We start from the raw sequence: 16,021 nt of genomic DNA on the forward strand, positions 1-16,021 counted from the left end.
TGTGTCTTTGTTTATTTTGTGCCTGAGCACATGGCTGTGTCTTTGTTTGTGTTGGCCATGTGCTCCTCTTGTCCTGCCTCCTCATTTTCAATCACCACGCCCCCTTGTTTAGTCCTTGTTTGTCCAATTGTGTTCACCTGATCCTCGTGTGCTCTGATCCCTTTATATTGTGCTCATTTCCTTTCTGGTCTTTGCTTTCAGTGTTTTGCATCCAGCCTGGTTTTGTTTTTTTTCCTCCTGTTAAATTCTAGTTTTTATTTGTTCCTGAGTATAGTTAATAACCTAGTTCTAGACTTGTGGTTTAGTGCTTTATTTTTTAGTAATTAACCTTTTGATTAGTTCTAGTAATTTATTCTCAGCTTTTTCCCTTTTGTTATCCTCTGTTTTCATAAGTCTCAGTTAAATATTTCTAGAACTTATTTTATTACTTTTTTCCCCCTTTGTTTTATTTCTTGTTTATCCCCTCTAGTCATTTATTTGTAAGTTCTTTCTTTGGATCGGTGTTTATCTCTTGTCTCCCCTGTTGCCTTGTCTGTGTGTTTGTCGAGTTGGTTCCTGCCCTGTTTCCTGAGTCCTCCCTGGTCGATGTGAAGAGTCTTCTGACCTGTCAGGCATTTTTGTGCTTCATGTGTTACCATCTTCTAGGCCTAGCCTGTGGTTCCTTGAGGAGCTACCTAGTCTCCTTTTGCCTCGGAGTCAGGAGCTACCCCATCCCCGACCTGCCTGTTCTCCTGATGTGTGCTCTGGCCCATTGTGTGGACTGTCTTCCTGCCTCGTCCTCTTGTGTTCCCATTTTGTTAATAAACTCTGTTTCCCCTGTTCATTCTGCGTTTGGGTCCTCCCTTGACAAACCGTGACAATAGGAGGAATTAAAGCTGCTTCTCCTGTTAACTCCATATCCATTAAAGAGTAATGAGTATTAGCTGTGGAACTTGGTGTAACTGCATTAGCAACAGGAGACAATCCATCCTCAGTAAAGCTGGCCGCACACTAGATGATTTTCAAATCTTAACCAATTTTATCTTGCGAGATCAAACGTGACTAGAGGAGATAAACAAATGGAAGACAATCGACGTCGTCAGCTGGCTCTCCCGGCGCGTGCTCTGTTTCACAGTGAAAAGCAAAGTATAAAAAGAATATGGGCAGGGGCGGACTGGCCATCTGGACATTCTGGAGAAGTCAGACGGCCGTCAGCCTGCTGGTTCATCTTCATAGAAAAAAGTGTCAGATTAAGTGACGTTGACGGCCGACAAATGCAATCTATTTTTGCTTAATGCTTATAAGAAACCGAAACTGATGCGAAGGAGAGTGGGCTCGTGATGGAAAGCAAAAAACGTGAAGATAAAGGCAGTTGGGAGAAGCTAAAAAAAAGTTACATCAGGTTACCTTTGCCCGCCAATCTCACTATAGAGCACGTAGCCTATAGCACTAAAATCCCAGGACACCCCTAGTCCAAACGTTCACTGTTATTTATCACTCCGCATTGTCTGGCATGAATATTCCATTCACTCATAAAGAGACAGCAGCGATTCTACAATGGGTTACATTTGAGAGCTATTGAGTTAGAAAATCAAGTAAATGAAGTAGCCTATAAGGTGATTAGTCTGATTAACATGACACACACACACACACACACACACAAACTTCATATAGCTAAAACTGTAAATTCTACTCCTTACATGATGGTTCTCCTTACAAGTATGGTAGAACCATCACTTCTACCACAAAAGACTGCTTTGTAAGTAATATCCAATATTCCTTAGCATATCCAATACCTCAGAACAACTGGATGATGTAACAGAAACTATGGACTCTCTCTTTTCTAGCATTTTAGATACGGTTGCTCCTTTACGCTTAAGGAAGATTAAGGAAAGCAGTCTGACACTGTGGTATAATGAGCACACTCGCACACTAAAGAGAGCAGCCCGGAAAGACATCCCTAATCTGATTACTTTTCGTCTCTTTTAGAAGAAAACAATCATAACCCCCTTAGTACAGTGGCTAAATTAACGAAAAATAAAGCATCAACAGGTGATGACATTTCCCAACAGCACAGCAGTAATGACTTTATGAACTTCATTGACTCAAATTATTAATTCAAAAATTCGAATCATTCAGTAGCCTAACAAATCACCGCTGACGGTGTTGCTCAGAGATGTGCGACAGTTCTGCTGCTAAGTTTGTTTGGAACTATTTTCGTTAAACAAATCGAGCAAAAACAGTCACATTGACATTATTGTACTAAAATGTATGCCCTAAGTCACTTAATATTAACTACTCGTTTGAAGTCTTGTTTAAAATCAATGTCGAATTTACAATCGTACTGATTTTCGGGGAAAACTGCACTCTCTTAGTTGTGTCATGTTAATTAATTACGCTAGGCTTTATGTAATAAATATAAAAACTATTTTTTTTTTACCGCAGTACACAGTCTTCTGTGTGCAGTTGTTCATTTGTTTCGATTTCTCCATGAGATTGTCTCACGTGAGTCTCAACTGCCGCGACCTTGTTACGATTGATTATCCATTATGAATTGCCGTTTACACCAAGTGTAATAAAATCAGAATCATTCTCGCCGAAATTTTGGTGCTTCCCTAATTCGATGTTTTAATAAGATTAGATTAGTTGTCCGGTCGGGCAAGTAAAATTCTCTTTCACTTGCCCCTTCAAAAAAAGCACACAGATCATCAAAAGCATTCTCTCGCGACTGCTCTAATTAGAGTTACAAATGACCTGCTCTTATCATCTGACCGTGGTTGTATCTCTCTATACAACATTCTCTTGAATAAACTAGAAAACTTTGTTGGCATTAATGGAAGTGCATTAGCATGGTTCAAATCGTACTTATCTGACCGCCATCAATTTGTAGCAGTGAATGAAGAGGTATCATATCGATCACAAGTGCACACAGTAAAATCACCAGTGTAAAACATGCAGTGTTAAATGTTAATAATTCCCAAAATGTTGAATTAACAATCTACAGTGTTGATGAGTACACCCTGTCTGTGTAGTTGCAGGGTGCAACATGATGTGATTTTATTTTACACTAAAAGTGCAAAAAGATGCGCCAAATTGTCTTGACTCCACCCTCAACGACTTCTGCCCAGTGTTGCCAATTTAGCAATTTTGTTGCTAGATTTAGCAACTTTTCAGATTACCCTAGCAACTTTTTCTTCCAAAAGCACCTAGCAACAAATGTAGCTATTTTTATTTATTTATTATTATTTGGCAACTTTTGATAAGTGACTTGAACATAAAAAGGCACACATTTTCCATCTAAATTAGACAAAAAGAGGAAACCAAAGATACCTAGCAGTACATACATCACGTGAATTAAGTTAACTGCTGTTTGCAATTGTTCAATAATAATTAGGTGTGTTCGACTTGAAGCGGCGCTGCGCAGACCGATCGGTGTATGACATCAAAGCACCGCGAGAGCTAATAGAATAGAGAGCAGACGGATCTCGCGGTGCTTTGATGTCAAACACACCTAATTATTATTGAACAATTGCAAACAGCAGTTAACTTAATTCACGTGATGTGATACACCTTGTTAGTAGCTTGTACCTGTGATTGTTGATCAGTTGTTCTAGAAAAATGGAAAAGGTAGTAATTTTCCAGGAATTTGTCCGTTATCCATTATCCATTGTAACCCTGTAAACCGAAAACACAAAATACAATGCGTAATTTAAAATGCAGGTAAAAAACCTGTGAAAAATCAATACGGAAAATTCCTTCATATAGTAGACTATTTTTACAGACTTTTCTGTGTCTGTAGTGTAGCATACTAACAAACTACTAATACACTGCTTAAAACAGCGTTGTTCAGAATGTGTAGTTTTACTAGTTTAATAAAAACTTAAATAAAAAATAGCTAATAAAAAAATAAAATGTTAATAAAAAACAAATTGTAATTTAAAAAAAATGTGTACGTGTTCAATAATTCAATATTGTATTTAAAAATAGTTATTTATATTTTTATATTATTATATTATGCATTAATATTATTGAACGAACAAATCGAAATTAACATAAAATATATTTTTTGCTGAGATTTGATGCAGTGACAATTTTGCATCTTGATTACGTGATGACGTCATTGCGCAATGACATCACAACATAATTTAGCAACTTTTAGCAACAAATCAACCTTCCTTTAGCAACTTCCCAAGAAAATTAGTTGGCAACACTGCTTCTGCCTTGTGGGGCGATTACGCCATTTTGTCTGCACGCGACGGAGAAAGTAAGTCTAACTGCGTTTCTGTGCTTTTCTTGTGTTAACACTATTTAAATAAAAAATACACATTATGTCGAATACGTTTAGAAATAAATAACTGCTGATGTTTCTTTTAGGATTAAGGATGCTCATTAAAGTTAAGTTCAACCATGAACAAAAGTTTGTGAAAGTTTCTGGCGCCGACCTGAAACTCTCTGATTTTCTGGATGAAGGTAATGTGCTTGTAAAATAAATTTGTAGTTGTGTTTTCACAATTTAGCTACCATTGACTAAGAATTATTAATTTTAGAACTGAAACTCGTTTTGGTTTGTTCACAGCCTTTGTGAAATTCGGAATTCCCGCCTCCAAATGCGCCGAAACCAGGCTCTACGATTCGTCTTACACAGAAGTTGAGGAGGATGTTTTCGAGGAGGTTCTAAAGCAGCCAAATGTAGGCGTTTTTCTTCTTTGATTCGGAAACTCATCACACTGTAATTTTTATGTGTTTCTTTGTGTGTGTGTGACTGTAAATGCTATTGAGCTTTAAATAATTAATGTTGTTTGAGCCCTTTCAGTAGTGAAAAATAGCCCTTTACACACGATTTGACCGTAATTAAAAATCTAAAAGATGCCCATCAAATTTGACACCTACACGAACACTTAACAGTTGGTTTTAACTGTTAGTTTAACTAGTTATCTTCAAATGCTATTTAAGTTAGAAACGTTGCTAAACCAATAATTGTGACTACTTTTGCCAATGAATGTACATGACTGAGAACGCATTAACGCGACGTGTTACACATTCATCAAGTCACACCCTGGCCGTTTCTCAATACCAAGTATGCAAAGTTCGGACTTGACAAGATCGACTCGGGAGTGCAAACTTCTGAGAACTGGAGGACGCAAGTCCGGTAACGTTAATTCTGCAGCGTACCTGATAACGTCACTCAGCTCGCCTTGGCTACTCCGGTTATCCTCACTGTATTTACAATAAAATGAAATATGATATCAAACACCACTGCCTCTTCGTTTTCATTTAAACATATTGATAGCCACAAAAATGTAGTTCAGGCAACGCAGACATACTTTGATTGTCTTCACTCACTGTATGTATACTTATAACAAAATAAAATATAAAACACAACCACATATAAAATATAAAACACACAAATACATAAAACATTAGTATGTGGTTCAGGCAATATGTGCATATATACTCTGATTATCTTCACTGTATGTATAAATGTATGACATAACACTACCTCTTTTTCGCTGCCTCTTTTTGTTATGTCAGTTTTAATGAGCAATAATAGCCATTAAATATGTATTTAATTGCTTATATAATAGGAAATAAAGACAAAAGCAAACAATTCAGGCAAACGTATGCTACATCAGCGCTGTGCGACAGTAAAGATAAATATATAAAGTTATGAAACTCAAATTTGTGCTCAGCCAAAACGATATGACCTGGAAGAAATAATAGATTCATGAGACCAAAGATTGCCTGTTAGATTTACCCAAAACGAATTTTACCTCATGTTTAACCACTACAGAGACATCAGAGCCAGCGGTAAATGTCAGAAGGATACATGAGCACTGAGCGCCCGCTGATCGCGTGGATCTCACGTCACCGAAATCGGCGGAGCAAATTTTCAAATAGGCGCCATTTTTATAAATAAACCGCAGATTTGAGTTTTAAACAACTAGCCTACATTCTCACCTGAAAAAAACCTAAAAAGTACATTTCATGACACAATAATAGTAATGTTTTGAAAATTATGCGGGTTTTGTCCTCCGCCATTAACGCTCGCTGGTTGTTGCAAAATGCATTGTGGGTTACCTGCTGCCTCAAGTTCACACAAGTCACATTTTGATGCATCCTTGATAAAAGGGGCGGAGCAAGAACATATCCGGGGATTTGAACTGTACTTGGCTAGATGTGAACTGTGAATTAGAACAGTACTTGGGCAACAACTAATGACGTTTCACAAGTACACAAGAATGCAAGTACAGACAAGAACGCATATTGAGAAACGGCCCCTATTTCCACCATACAAAAAATGCAGCCGATGTATTGAGGTGAGGACTAGTAAAACAGAAAAAAAAAAAAAATCCATAACCATGCAGGCGAGTTGCCTTATCTCACGAAATAAATTAAATAAAAACTTAAAATAGAGCGCATATAGAAACACTTTTCAGTCGCCAAATGCTAATGTGTGAATTGTATAATGCCCTTTGTGCTCTGCATGTCCTTCGCACTTAATATTGTGTATGCTATTTCGTCATACCGGAGGCAAGACAGCAGGGCTATCACCTAAATCTTGCTCAAGGTTTTGTGGTTGTTTTCAGAATCAGAAAGCGCTTTAAAGAGCTTTATTTTAACAATCATTTGATTAAAACCATTTTTCAATAGATTTGGCCCAGGTCCCTTCTGTCACAAGTGAAGAAAGCTCATTGCAGAATGCAAACTATGAATCTGATGACACCAGTCTTCTAAGTGATGGAAGCCCTTCAAGAATGCAACAGAGGTTTGAAGATGAAGCCAGAATTGTGAGTCTGTGATTTTTGTATTGTATATTATTCTGCAGAACAAATTTTAAACATGACTATGAAAAAAAAGAAATGTAGCTGTGTGACTACGCAATCTCTGGCCCTTTTCACACCTTGCATTGACATGACTTGGACGATAGTCAGAACTTGTCAGCCAGGACACATTGCTGTTTAAATCTGGTCATTTACATATGTCTTTTGTGACTGCTTTTGATTTCAAGGTGAGTGTTTTGCTTCTTTAAAGCACGCATCACTGCCAGGGTGTTAAAGGGTTAGTTAACCCAAAAATGAAAATTCTGTCATTAATTACTCACCATCGTGTTGTTTCAAACACGTAAACCTTTCATTCATTTTCGGAACACAAATGAATATATTACTAAGGAAACCTGTCCCTCTATTGACAACTGATGCAGCTGCAATGTTCAAGGCCTAGAAAGATAGTAAAAACGTCCTTGAAATAATCCATGTGTCTCCAGTGGTTCAACCTTAATTTTATGAGGGAATAGGAACAGGATTTTGTTTTTGTTTTTTTTTAGCTCAAAAAAACAAAAATAATGACTTCAACAATTTCTTCATCAATCTGTAAAAAGTCCACATGTTGAAGTGGTAAACTAACATATATTTAAAAGCGCCTAAAGCAGGACAGAACCTGAAGCACAGAAGAACCCTATGCTGGAAGCACACTGTTTACGGCTTGATTCAGGAGTGAAGAAATTGAATAAAGTCGTTTGTTTGTTTTTGCACACAAAATACATTCCTGTCACCTCGCAAAAAGGTTGAACCACTGGTGTCACATGGATTATTTCAAGGATGTTTTTAATATTTTTCTAGGTCTTGAACATTGCGGTTGTGTAAGCTGTCAATGGAGGGAAAGAAACCTCTCAGATTTCATTATAAATATCATTTTCATTTTTGGTGAACTTTTCCTTTCTTGCATGATAATAAACTGCTAAAAGTTAATAAAGGAATATGGCTATATGAGGTGAATGTGGTCAAAATGATCATATCACAATGCATCCCCAGAGCATCTTGGGTGCACTCAGATAGGGCTGCACGATATTGGAAAAAACTCACATTGCGATATTTTTTTCTGCGATATATACTGTATATATTGCGATATGAAAAAAAATCAGATGATTCAATATAGCTCTATTTGGAAAAAAAAAATCAATGATTGGGGTGATTTTGTAGGCGAGTAAATCAGCATAGGAAATAAACAAATTACAAGCATAGATAAATAAAGATACAAATTAAATAAGCAGTGCTTTTATATTTTTCAGGTAAGTCTAACAGTATTCAGGCAAAGAAATTGAATAATCAAATGTAAAATAACACTGCATAGATTTCACTATAAATTAAATCTAACAAATCTGTGTTAAAGCTACAAAAGTGATTTTTTTTTCACTTTGGGTTTTTTGGTTTGATTAACATTCATTTACATTTACATTTAGCAGACGCTTTTATCCAAAGCGACTTACAATTGGGGAATACATAAAGCGATTCCTCTTAAAGAGGCAAACAGACACAGGAAGTTATTTGTATATTTGTATAGTTGTATTTTATACTTAATCTGTATATCTGTATTTATGTTCTACTGTTAGTGTTATCTGTATGCACCAAGGGTCTGAGAGTAACGCAATTTCAATTCTCTGTGTGTATGTGCTGTACATGTGGAAGAATTGACAATAAAGCAGACTTGAACTTGAACTTGAACTTGAGCTGTAGGTGATATTCTGACACAAAGTTCAAATGATCTGCAACGGTCGCTTTGTCGCGTCCAGTGTAGACAGACTTAGGCGCGACATGTGAACGGCCCCAAAAACTCGTGGAAAACGCCAGCCGCGCCGCTTTCTCCTTCTTTCCAAAGAGCTCGGGAGCCTGCGCTTTCTGCCGTTGCTAAGTGACCGTGACCTGCTCTCTCCTCGACGACTCGGAAGTTTCAATAAAGGATAAACGGATTTCCAGCACTGAAAATCCCTCGCAGTAGCTCTGCTACTAAATGTATTTAAAATGGGTATCTCTGTACAGCTGTCGCGTCCGGTGTAGAAACAGTGTCTCTGTGTGAGCAAAGAAAAAAATCAGTATAAATATAACGATCAGTATACTAAACATCACACATAATGCGATGTGACTATCGCAGATGCGCAAATCGCGATATCGATGCTGAAACGATATATCGTGCAGCCCTACATTCAGACCTGTCCACTTGTGATCAGATCACAGTACTCATGTTAATATGTAAACAGGGGCACTGTGTAACCAAAGAGTCATGTTAACAGAATGGTTCCTGAGAGGGATATGGTTTGTCAATGATTGTATTATGTAACTCTTTGCAGCTGGTCCAAAAAATCCTGCCTAAAGACTAAACCTGGTGGAGACGCGTAATCATCAGGGAATACAACAAAACTAAAAGCTTGACTGACAGCACCAGGAGAAAGATGATCAAGATTCTTACTGCAGATATGACTAAAAAACACCGGTAACCTGATGCCGTCCCAGATGATTCTCCCACAGAACACAAATGACAATTTTAGAAGATCTGGGCCCGTATTCACAAAACATCTTCAGGCTAAAAGTAGCTCATAACTCGCCGATTTAGGAGAAAATCTTAAAAATAATGGGCGTGTCCTAAATTTACGACTCCTACATTTTTGCTCTAAGAGTATTTCACAAAGCGTTTTAGCACTAAAACTAGCTCCTAAATCTGTGAAAGGTTAGGAGCAGTGAAGAGGACTCCTAAGTCACTAAGACCAAGCCACAAACTATCCTAAAACAGCTGTTGCTGGCAATCTGCCTCGTAACAGAAACATTTTAGAAACATTTGACGATAATGGGCTTTTAAAAATGTATCGCCTTTGGTTTTGGAGGTTATCCCAACTCCAGATTTTCCTTTGATTATATGCTTGTTTTCATTAACCAGTTGGGCAAGAAGTAACAGCTGTTCTTGCATCCAGTTTGGTTTTCTTTTACGTTTGCATCTATTACTATCGGCCATGATTATTCTACTGTTAATTAAAAGGCTGTTTATATGCATATTCACTAATTGCTTACGAGAAGCACAAGATGCTGACAATTAGCTGAACATATGTAACCTGCATTTTAAAATCTTTTTTATTTTTAAATCTTTATTTGAATATGGCATCATATCGCACTCTACAATATTTCTATGAATAAATCTCTGACAGAGACTATCAGCCAATCACTGTGTGCATCGTTAGTAAGCATGCTGACATCATCCATAGCAACAAGATCAACCCCGCCCCCTTACTCTTAGCTTAAGACTTCTCTGTATTCCTTATTAATCGCAGTGCCATTTAACTGTAAAATGATGCAATTTTTGTTAATAGGCTTTCATTCTGTTGGCAAGGCTTTAAAATAAATTTTTATTTTTTTTTTGTACCAGATGGTGCCATTTTTTTCAGGTTTGGCCTATAAAGCAAATACTCGCTTAATTCCTGTTTTCTGCTTCTGGATATTATAGAGCCAGTTGGATAAATAATGCAGCTATAATTGTGTGGGTGTGTTGGTATGGATGTCAGAGTGTGGTTTGTATGTGTGTCATAAAAAAAATTGTGTGTGTGCGCGTGTGTGTTCTTGTAAAATTTGAGAGAGAAAAACTCTACTGCAAATCACAAATCCAACCACTGTGTGCACCAGCAGAGTTTTGCTGGCATCTAATGGTGGAAAATTTGGTACTGCGCCCAAACAAAATCTTACTGAAGGCTCATTTTTTGAGATATCAACCTCAAATTTGGAACACAACTTGTTTAGATTTATGGCTTTGATTTTCTAGCAGGTATAGAGTTCAACATGTTTCATAAAAGATATATTTTATATAAAATATCGTTCATAAATAATTTTCATAAACTTTTTTTTGGTTTCACTTTTTAAACATTTTTTACTTCAACAATAATCTGCCATGGGTCTTCTTTAAAATGAGACCAAACTTACCTCTGTGCTCCCAAGCTTCAAATTTTTATGACAGTTTTTTGACATGGACATTTTTGTCCACTATGGACCTATGTGTAACTTTTTTTAAGTGACGCACAAGGGTTAAATACATCGTTCTTCAGTTTTTATTTTTTGATGAATTGCTATGAATGCAGATGTAATGATGACCAGAAATGACCAGCAGCACATATGTTAAGTCTTCTGAAGCAATACTATACTTTTGTTTTGTGAATATTAGATTGAAATTTAAACCTAAAGATTGATCAAATCATGAATACACAGCACAGATGAAAAATAACAAACTTCAACTAACATCCCACAAGAATGGCATCATGACATCTAAAGATCTGTCATGTTTGATGTAATGTAGTGTGTCACTAGTGCTGTGTTCAAAATATCGATACAACGATGTATCGTCACAGAGATTTGACGATACGAGTATCGATACAGCTGGCCCTGTATCGATATTGTGGCACGTGAAACAGAAATATCTGATAAGTGTATGGAGTCAATATAATGCCACATATATATGCAAAATAACAAAGTTTTGCAAAATAAAATAAAGTTTTGCAAAAGAAAATAAAAGTATTGAGAAAAAATAAATATGTTTTTTTGCAAACAAAAATAAAGAATTGAAAAATATAAATGAAACCGCACAAAAGCAATGATTTTGCAATACATATTTTCCATGGCCATATCTAGTAATTTATTTGCAACGCTGCTTTTATTTTGCGTTTCAGTCAAGTTTGAGCTTGCGATACGTTTTTCCCTTTGCGCTTCAGGTTTCTGCGCGTCTCGCTTTGTGGCACTGTTTTGACATGGGGGTGGAGTCAAGGGATGGGGGCGTGTACAACAGGCCTGGGCATGCCTCCCTGGAAGTGACGTCATCGGCCCGAGACGCAGCTCACTGATCCAGGCACCATCGCTGAGCAGAGGCATGTGGGTGGATCGTTTCCATTTATTCTCTAGCATTAAAACATGCATGTTTTCGTTTTATTAACTTTATTAACAAATGTATATGTGTATTAGCAGTGTTTGCTCAAGTTAAAGAAGTTGTTAACATGAACATCTGCTGTTTACTTCTCTCAATGTGCACACTTTTATAGCATTAAAATGTGTATTGTTTCATTTGGTTAACTAAATGTGTTTGTTTAAAATCTCTTAACCTGTGGGAGGACGCCAATGCACAGAAGCGTTCTTTGTTTACATGAGTTCAGAGTTACTGCTAGTTTTAATGTTAAAGAATGCAATTAACTTCATAAACTAACTTACATCATTAAAAAGGTCTACGACTCAAGCTTCATATCGATCTCGACTTCGTTTTTCATTTACATAACTCCTGGCATAAATTATGATGAACACCTTTGGTTTTAATGACAGAAAAAAAAAACTACACGAGGCTGGATTAGAACCCTGAACCTCGAAAATGCGTGACAAAAGTTCTACCATTAGACCACTACAACACAAGAACAATTTATGCGAATTCATTTATTTATTCAGTACTGTGAAGCATTTCGGTACTAATTGTGTTTTATTATTAATACGTTTATTATTAACTTATATTAATATAGTTGCTTGCAATGTGGGCAGGGCCCCGCGTGCGCTGCGGCCCCCCCCGCGGCACGGGCCCCAGTGCGACTGCACTGCCTGTAGTTACGCCACTGCCAGGAGTTATGTAAATGAAAAACGAAGTCGAGATCGATATGAAGCTTGAGTCGTAGACCTTTTTAATGATGTAAGTTAGTTTATGAAGTTAATTGCATTCTTTAACATTAAAACTAGCAGTAACTCTGAACTCATGTAAACAAAGAACGCTTCTGTGCGCTGGTGTCCTCCCACAGGTTAAGATATTTTAAACAAACACATTTAGTTAACCAAATGAAACAATACACATTTTAATGCTATAAAAGTGTGCACATTGAGAGAAGTAAACAGCAGATGTTCATGTTAACAACTTCTTTAACAGGCAAAATTATCAAAAAAACAAAACTGAAAAGGACAAAAATGCCCAAAAGGTCGCACAAGGGTTAAATAACTGTTTATAACATGACAAATTACATCTGGTACAACACTAAAGCCCATCAATTTGTTTAATGTGAATTCTACTTACTTCATTTTAGGCTCCTATCAGTATCGCAGCCGTCTTGTTGCCAATGACATCACACCACCCCTCGCTGCCTTTGCTCTGAAAAGATTGATTTCAAATCATGACAACAATTTGTTAGTATGAATTTTATTAAATAAGACAACGTGAGGAGCAAATAGAGTCAAGTGTTAACGTTAACTAAGGTTAACAAAAAGCCATTATAAACGCTCCTCAGCCCATTTGTTCACTGTTCGGCGGATTTAATCAACTTGATCAGCATCACATGGATATTCTAGATGAAACTGACAAAGCAGATAATAAATAACGATTAACAAAAAGTTTAAAGGTATTGTAATACAGGGAATGTGTGTTTGCTTTACCTTGCTTCAGATCTGTGGCACGAGTGACGGTTAAGGCCCTTTCACACGGGACGTGCCAAGCGTTGGAATCGCCGCGCGGCTGCCGCTTTCTCTTGGAGTGGAAGCGTTTTGTGCAATTGAGGCGGTGGTCGCGTTGCGGTCTCGGAGCGGACATCACCTTTGTATTTACTAAGAACTAAATAAAACATAACGGAAATTTGTGTTTGTCATCCTGTCATTAATTATTGTCATTATTATTATTTTTTTTTCGTAAGCAAATATTTGAGGGAAATATAATTTTAAAGGAACATTTAGAAGATTACTTGTGCCTAAACAATGCATCCCAGGCACAGGGCTTTGCTGGAAATGCAAAAACTTCTTATTGATGTGCTCATGCATAAAAGGAAAACGAGGAGGACAAAATGGGTACATGAACTACTCCTTAACCGAGAAGAGCAGGGAGACTATCATCATTTGGTACAAGAACTTTACAATGACCCTCTCAGGTTCAAGACCTACTTCAGGCTTACCCCTGAACTTTTTGAACTACTTCATGAGAAGGTGGCAACAAGGATCACAAAGACAGAAACAAACATGAGGAAACCCATCATTTCAAAGGAGCGGCTTTCCATCTGTCTCAGGTAAATGCAATAACTTCATTACATTTGTTATAGTTTGATAACTCTTCAAAATACTTGATAACTCTTCAAAATACAATTTTATTACTAAGTGGAGTTAAAAAAAACAAAAAACAAATACATGTTAAAACATTTTTTTAAAGCGTTCTTAATAATCAAAAATGAGTTTGTGTGCATATATATATATCTCCCTGTTACATAAATAAGAACATTAGGTTAGACAAAAGAGCTAACCCAGAACATCAGCCATCAGTTGGGCTACTAACAGTGTCTGAGAACATACAACTGTATATCTGTTTTTAGAGTTACTTCTCTTTAAACTGAATGGCATGCAGGACCCGCATAATTTCAATGCGGGCTGTAGATTTTTGTATCTCGCTCAGTCTCTTAAAAGCTGGTACAAGACTCATGAGGAAGAGTTAATCCTCATTGCCACAGTCTTTAAGCTGCTTGGAGATTTCATCCACCTTTTCAAGTACACGTGACTAAAAAAAAAAGTTCCTGCTGTCTTCGCCTTTTCATTGGTACCTGAGGAACTGATGAACTTTGCTTAGGCATTTGTGAGCTGTTCTCGTTTTCACTCTCAGCAAGTGAATCCTCTCCTGTTGTACTGATACCACTCACTTCCTGCTCTATCTGCACTGTGGCTGGCTCAAGTGTGAGAATAACTTCCTGTTCTTCTTCATTTACCATCATGTTACTGCTTGTCGGCCTCTCTCTCACATGGGGCTCAAGGAATGACATGATGTGAAAGTATTTCCAGACTTTCTGGCTGTCTGCTTCTGACCCACTCTTCTTCTATATATATCTTTTATATATTTATCCCTGAGATTTTTCAATTTTTTCCTCACTTCTTCAACTATCCAGAGAAAAACAGTTTAAAAACAGAAACAGAAAAATAGTTAATACACTGAAACAAATAAAAATTATTGAGAATTATACATACATGATTTATTTGTAGAACCCTTTTCACAATACACATTATTGTTTCAAAGCAGCTTTACAGAATGTCATGATGTTAAATGTTTACAATATCTTATTTTTATATGATTTAGTTGCATGATACCCAATATTAAGTTTTTTTTTAATACAGGTTTCTGGCAACTGGAGATTCATTTGTGAGCATAGCTTTCAGCTACAGAGTGGGAACACTTGTGGATGAGGTCACCAAGGTCATCTGGGATGTGTTGGTGAATGAATATATGCCAGTACCAGCAACGCAAGATTGGGTGGAAATCGCTAAAGAGTTTCAGGAGAGGTGGAACTTTCCAAACTGCATTGGAGCTATTGATGGTAAACATGTGGTGTTACAAGCTCCACCAAACTCTGGGTCATTATATTTAAACTATAAGGGCACACACTCTATTGTCCTTCTGGCATTAGTTGATGCACATTATCCATTTCGAGTTATTGATGTTGGAGCTTTTGGAAGAAACAGTGATGGAGGAGTATTTTCTAGAGCCCGACCGATATGGGTTTTTTGGGGCCGATACCGATATTAGAGAGTTAAAAAAAGGCTGATATCGATATATCGGCCGATATTCTTTGTGTATATTATAGTACAATACCAGTCAAAAGTTTGGACACTTTCCCATTCATGTGTCCAAACATTTGACTGGTACTATATATAGAATACAGTATATACATAAACAGAATATATATACAGTGGTGTGAAAAATCTCAACTTTTATTTGGGCGGAAACGCGCAGACCTCAATGCTTATTTTTGTTGACAACAGATTTATAAATGTCTCATTACGAATACGTCGGACGTATCGCTTTGTCACATGCCTTGTAAAAATTCATAAAAATGTGACTGAGCAACGGACGACTGTATCAGCGCAGATTTTCCTCGCGCTTTGGACTTTGAACCCTGGTTAACAAGCAGATCTGCTGCGAGCTTGTGCAGCGCTGTCAGAATGCATGCAATGCGCATGTGTATTAGAAAACATAACATTCTGCAGTTTATTTACTAATTGTTTAAGGCCATTTTGTGATTTCAATCATCATACAGTAACCAGCAACAATCTTAAGGCCATTTCGCGATTTCAGTCATTATACAGTAACCAGCAATAATCAGCCCTTCCTCTTCTCATTGAAGACATGTGATGCAGTCCTAAACAGTCTCTCGCTGTCGGTGCTTGTAATGATTTTTGCGTCTTTCTCCGACAGTTTAAATGCTTCAACACTGCTGACGTGTGTGCTGCATAATAAAGAGTGC

The 16,021-nt window shown here is 37.1% G+C and overlaps 1 long non-coding RNA gene across 1 annotated transcript in view; it reads right to left on the reverse strand.

Moving 5' to 3' along the window:
* The window catches only part of LOC107662678 (uncharacterized), a 19,924-nt gene that overhangs the window by 904 nt on the left and 2,999 nt on the right, over positions 1–16,021 (reverse strand). The window contains exons 2-3 of the long non-coding RNA XR_001631240.1: positions 13,185–13,359; positions 12,829–12,903 (exon numbers count right to left, since the gene is read on the reverse strand). This is a non-coding gene — a long non-coding RNA (uncharacterized LOC107662678). The remainder of the gene's footprint in view (positions 1–12,828; positions 12,904–13,184; positions 13,360–16,021) is intronic.

The sequence above is a fragment of the Sinocyclocheilus anshuiensis genome, unplaced genomic scaffold (genome assembly GCF_001515605.1).
Source record: "Sinocyclocheilus anshuiensis isolate Anshui unplaced genomic scaffold, SAMN03320099.WGS_v1.1 scaffold1839, whole genome shotgun sequence".
NCBI classification, from domain to species: Eukaryota; Metazoa; Chordata; class Actinopteri; order Cypriniformes; family Cyprinidae; genus Sinocyclocheilus; species Sinocyclocheilus anshuiensis.